The sequence below is a fragment of the Mandrillus leucophaeus genome, unplaced genomic scaffold, assembly GCF_000951045.1.
Source record: "Mandrillus leucophaeus isolate KB7577 unplaced genomic scaffold, Mleu.le_1.0 Scaffold152, whole genome shotgun sequence".
NCBI classification, from domain to species: domain Eukaryota; kingdom Metazoa; phylum Chordata; class Mammalia; order Primates; family Cercopithecidae; genus Mandrillus; species Mandrillus leucophaeus.
In genome coordinates this window covers 3,440,835-3,447,173 of record NW_012101499.1, presented here as the reverse complement: position 1 = coordinate 3,447,173, position 6,339 = coordinate 3,440,835, and positions in this window count along the sequence as shown.

The window sequence follows — 6,339 nt, the reverse complement described above, 5'->3', positions numbered from 1 at the left end:
TACTGAATTTGATTCAGGTGAATCCAACACATGTTTCTTGAGTTCCCACTGTATGTTCTAGGAAGGTGAATAATTTTTTTTTCAAGTCTTCCAACTCTGTTCCTGTTTTCTTTCTTTATTATTAGACTTTTTTTTTAAGCACTCCTAGTTTTAAGATAATTTTAGAAAAATTGATTGGAGGCCGGGCGTGGTGGCTCATGCTTGTAATCCCAGCACTTTGGGAGGCCGAGGCAGGCGGATCACGAGGTCAGGAGTTCGAGACCATCCTGGCTAACACGGTGAAACCCCGTCTCTACTAAAAATACAAAAAATTAGCTGGGCGTGGTGGCGGGCGCCTGTAGACCCAGCTACTGGGGAGGCTGAGGCGGGAGAATGGTGTGAACCCAGGAGGCGGAGCTTGCAGTGAGCCAAGATTGAGCCACTGCACTCCAGCCTCGGCGACAGAGCGAGACTCCATCTCAAGAAAAAAAGAAAAATTGATTGGAAAGTACAGAGGTTTCCCACACAATTCTTCCTCCTCGCAACTGTTTCCTCTATTATTTACATTCTGTATTACATTACTGTGGTACACTCGTTACAATTGATGAACCAATACTGATATTTTATTATTAAAGTCTTCAATTTACATTAGTTCCTTCTTAGTGTTCTTCATTCTATGCATTTTGACAAATGTATAATGTCATGTATTCACCTTTTGAATATCATGTAGAGTTTCACTTCCCTCAATTCCCTGGAAGCATTCTGTATTAACCTACAAGGGACCTTAAATCAAATTTTTTCGTTTACAGCTTCACCTCTTAAAGCTTCTGGATTTAGTATTTCCTTTTTGTCCATTATAAAAAAAAAAAGGAGGTAAGATTTGGCATGCCATTTGAATTCAAAAGTTGGTCTCTCGGTGGTACCCATCTCCTCAAATGATTAACTATTTATGTTGAAATAGTACTTCTTATAATTCAGTTATCCATCCAGAAATATTTCTGGAGTACCCGCCCTGGGCCAAGCATTCTGGTCTGTTTTTCTCCTGATTAGTGAAATTTGTGATAGGTGACCTTATGTTACGTATCTTTGTTTCATGCATAGACATGCATTTAATTATCAAAGTCCTTTACATGTATATAGTACGAAATGCAAAAGGTTTTTTTTAATCGTATAGTTTTAGCAAGCTTCCACTTACCTTTGCACTGAGACTGCCACTTCCGTTAGCCACTGTTATCAATTTCTGGCATGCATTGCCAGAGAAATTACATGTATACACCTACATAAGAATCTTTTTAAAAACAACAATCTTTGCCTTGGTTTTTACTTAACAGTATACTTTGGGCACTGTTTCATGTCACTTTGTGAAAAGCTGATGTATTCCTTGCTTATCCTTTTCGATCAGTACATAGCATTCCACTTTTGAGTGTTCCATAAATTATTTAAGCAGTCTCTTAGCCCCTTATTGTTGACTATTTAAATTCAAATTCTTTGTTCTTCCAATGTGGCAGTGAATATTCTTGCACATTTGTCACCTCATAAATATTTTAATGCAGCCATAGGTGGCGTTTGTAGAGGTGGAATTACTCAGTCAAAGAGGAGGTACATTTTAAATGGTGCTAGATCGATTGTTCTAGCTCTGTGTCTCTGATAGGTCCATTATTCTCTGTAGAAGTCATGCCAGTGTGCGAGAGTGTTTCCTAATATCATCACCAACATTACATGTTATTAAGCTTTTGGATCTTTGCCCATCTGATAAGTGAACAGTTATGCCATTGTAGCTTTAATTTTAATTTCTCTTATTATATGTAAGTCATACATTATTATTTAAGTCCTCAGGAAATTAATAAGGTAAAGATTGAATACATTGAAGTACAAGGAGGTTAAGTGATCCAACATCATCCAACTCATGAGTGAGGACACCCAGAAAGTGCTCTCCCAAGCCCCTGTCCTGTGTCATCCCCCACCTCCCTGTCCGTAGTATATAGCATAGTGCCAACAGGCTTGGCTACAGGTTTGCATTTTCCTCCACTTGATCAGTAATTGTCAAAAAATTATTCCTTTTTGTGAAGAGGAATAGGATTTCTTACTAAAATGGCAAAATCAGTTAATTCTGAAGAATCCTCCCAGATTTCCTTTAAAATTTTAGGAACTCCCTTCCCTCTCACTAGAGACATACTAGAAAAAAAAAAAAAATCAACATTTTTTATCTGGATAATCACTGAATGACTGACATAAAATATCTGGACTTCTGTTTGAGATGAAATGATCCTATTATTGGCGGGACATAGTTGAGAAACAAAGCTTTGCTCTTTCCTCCCTAACTTCCTGCTCTGAAACACCTGTTTCCATTCTGTATCTGACCAAATTCAGAGCATTGAGTTTCCATACACTATGGAACCCTGAGAATCTTGTGCTTTCTGAGCAGCCAGTGAAGACTTTGCTTTCATTTGTATTTGTTGTGTTTGTCACGTAGAGGCTTGTCTCTGAACCTGAGCTGTCTACTGCCTCACTGTCACAGGCAGTTTGCTGCTCTAAGAGGGTTAAGTGTCCCTTCTTGTACCCTCAAACCCACCCTTGACCCTTGGTTTGGAGGGAAGGGAAGACACAGAGCCACATGGAAACGAGAAGGCTTCCTGTGGTCCCAGGGCAGAGCAGTTTGTGGTAGTTTAACAATTATTAAACACATTAACGAAGTGACCAAACGAGCCAACTTTCTGGAACAGACGTTATGTCAATCTTGAATTATGCGTTTTTGCTGTTATTATTCTTTATTCATCGAACAGATATTGCACAGCAGTTTGTGTCAGAAGCTGGTCTGTGTTCTAGAGGTCTAGCAATAACTAACAGGAGGAAATGCCTGCTTGTAGGTCATTTTATCCAATGGCTGTCATCATTTTCTTTCCCCATTTTCATGGTAAATCTGAGAACTGAGTGACCCATCATTACAAAAGTGGGAGTCCGTTTCTGGAATTTCTGGAAAATGCAGATGCCCTCAGGCTTAACCTTATCTCTGTTCTACAAACAAAAGAAGTGAAGTGAATTCCTTCCTAGGACCTTCTAGGTCCTGGAGGAAAAGTCTATGCCATTCTCAAATCCTTGAGAAACATCTGGGGGAAGCATAAACAAGGTGGAAGAAAAGCCTCCCTTTAAAAGCTGATCAGCCACTTTTCTGCCAAGGGCTTGTCAAAATTGCTCAAGAGGGAGGAAAAAAGAGAGAGAAACAAGTGCACATATACATTTTTAAAGTAGCTAGCAACCAAGACAACACCAATTATTTAACCACAGTAAAGAAACCAGCAGCCAAACCACACTGATTATTTAACCGCGTATCCAAGTGCTGAACACAGCCATAGCCAGCCACATTAATTTAATGTAAATATCCCCAGTAACCAGCCACACGGAGTCAAGAACTGCAGCAAGGGCAGCTCCTCACCTTTCCGTGTCTTGTCTCCAGATGTCTGGAGCTGAGAAACTGGCTATCATCCAACCAATATTTTCTTATTTTTTCCCCCTTGGCATTTTTGTTTCTCTAAAAATTGGTACATTCCTTCTCTACTGATCTAGAGTCTCACGTGTATACGCATACTCAGGGAGACATTGCACTTAGTGAATTATGTTCTTTCCCTCTTCATTTTCACCTGCTCTTTTCAAATCAGTCTTTCTCCTTTTTTAACTTCAGTGCTTTTTTTACGGTGCATTTGATTCCTACTTCCGTAATTTTCACTAATCATTATAAGTAAAGTTTACTCTCAAGAAGAATTTATCAGGAAAACATGATCTTGCTTTGCCATTTGTCATTACACAATCCATACCATTGGAATTTACTATAAAATAGTTCCTTTCAGTGAGAAATGCACAGACTCGTGGATCTCATAAGCCCAAATGTTCACGTTTGAAAAACACAGCCCGACTTTTAATGGCCACAGGTATGGCATCTGACTCAAGGTCAGTCAACCCATTGTCTAGCAACCAATCTGATTCCTGTCTTTGGGATTTGAACCAAGAGACATGGAGACTGGCTTGAAATGTGGCATAGATTGGGAGCTGACTGACAGGGCAGGCCATGTGCAAACCGAGCAAGCTTAGCTGGAGAAAGGAGCTGAGAGAAACAGCTGAGGAAGACCCAGTGGTCCAAAGCAGTTAAACGTGAGGCAACTGGTAACCATATGCTTCCCTGAAGTAAGGAGAGAGGCGCCCCACTGCCTGTCCGTGGTCTAGTTCTATTTCTAAGGAACCAGTCTCTGTTTCAGTTGCTATGACCATGAGACTGACTTTGGATATGCCCCATATTACATTTGCGTCAGCAGATAATAGGGCAAGATTAGGCTTTGGGGTCACCTAGCTAGTCCCTTTTGATTCTGCTCTCTCCTCAGTGCCCACCTTTTCTCCGGCCATGGCATCAGTTTTAAAACGATGACTGTGAATAAAATGTCTATCTCATGTGTAGGGAAGTCTCTTAGGCATAATGTAACAAGCTTAATGAGAACTTGAGCTTTGTGGAGTGAGTCATGGAGCTACTATATAGAGCAAAAGGTTCAGGGTGCCATTGGTGCCTAACCGGCTTGTACAATACCTCATCAATGGCAAAGCACAATGTTGGTGGGCTGAACCTCTTCTCTTTCCCGTTGCTTTCGAGTGCTAGGTGCCATTTCTGACTTCTCTGATTCAAATCTAACCAGACTTTGGGGGTGGGAAATTAGAAGTGCTCTTAGGGCAGGATAAGTTTGAGATGTTTTTGAACAACCAAATGAGTGTGTGTGTGTGTGTGTGTATACATATATATATATATATATATATGGAGATAAAAGAAAGACTAAGATTGAAAATATCAAAAAGCACTTTGGAAAGAAGGGGATGATTGTTCATGTCCAATGCTGTGGAAAGGTCACATAAGCTGAGGACTGAGAAGTGACCATTGCATTGGGTAGAGCAAGATTTTGATGATTAGTGACTTTGACATGAGATAAATCTCATGAGATAAAATGATGAGATAAAATCTGATTATAATGAATTGGGAAGAGAACATGAGGAGATATTGGAAAAAGTGAGTAAAAGCAACTTTTTCCAGGATTTTTAATAGAAATGAGAGAGTTACCCATTGGGGACTTCCCCAGGGGAGGTGGTTGGTTATCAGCACAGATGCTAGGAACAGCCAGGGTTTGAATCTCAGCCTTATAGGAATTAGTTAAACTCACTGAGACTCAAATTCCTTAACCTGTAAAAGGAAGTTCAAAGCATGAAATTATTAACTGAAGAGTTGAGTATCTAGCATGATACCCATATTGGCTAACTTAAACCACAGATGGGATGCTTTATTTGTCTAATATCTATGAGCACACACCTACTGGCTCTTTAAAAGAAACTCATGCAGTTCTGTATATATGACTCTTTACTGCCCATCTGCCGTGTCCTGGTGTTGTGCTGCTCTAGGTGAATGTGAGACAGTACCTGTCCTTCACAGACTCACCAGCTAACCTGAAGCAAGAAGATCCCTCTACTACCACAATGGCGTATCTCTTGCCTGAATAGAACTTCCCTGGGTTATTTCATAAATGCAGATTCCTGGACATCTCCTGGACCTGCAGAAGACTCTGGTAGTGGAGCCTGCAGACCCCACATGGTACCATCTACAGTGACTTCTTCTGCACACTGGAGTGTGAGGACTCTTGCTAAGGAAACTTGAATGGTTGTGGAAGTTTCTGGGCAGATGAGTGACAAGAGAGCAGCATTTGAAGATTAGCCTGTTAGAACTGATTGGAGGGAAAAGAGGCAGCAGGACTAATTAAGATGAGATTGCCATCAACCAGGGTGAAAAGAGTGTTTAGGCACAAGGAGGAGCAGTGAATATAAAAAGAAGGGCAGACAAGAAAGATTGTTTTCAAGGCAAAAAATGACAGTGTTTAGTAACTGACTGGAAATAATAAATAAAGGGGGTGTTAGCAGCGGGATGTATCGCGTGGCACCAAAGTAAGTTAGTGAAGGCAAATCTGAACGGGTCTGCAGCAACCTCCATTCTTGCCTTCTCAGAAGAAAGAATTAGACTGAGGGACGTAAGGCAGAGTGAGAGACTGAGGCAAGTTTTAGAGCAGGAGTTAAACTTTATTAAAAAGCTTTAGAGCAGGAACGAAAGCAAGTAAAGTAGATTTGGAAGAGGGCCAAGTGGGCGACTTGAGAGACCAAGTGTACGTTTGACCTTTGACCCGAGATTTTACACGTTGGCATGCTTCTGGAGGGTTGCACCCCTTCTCCCCCGATTCTCCCCTGATTCCTCCCTTGGGGTGGGCTGTGCACATGTGCTATGTGTCTACTGCTGGCACTTGGGAGGGGCCACATGCCTAGTGTGTCTACTGGAATTGTACG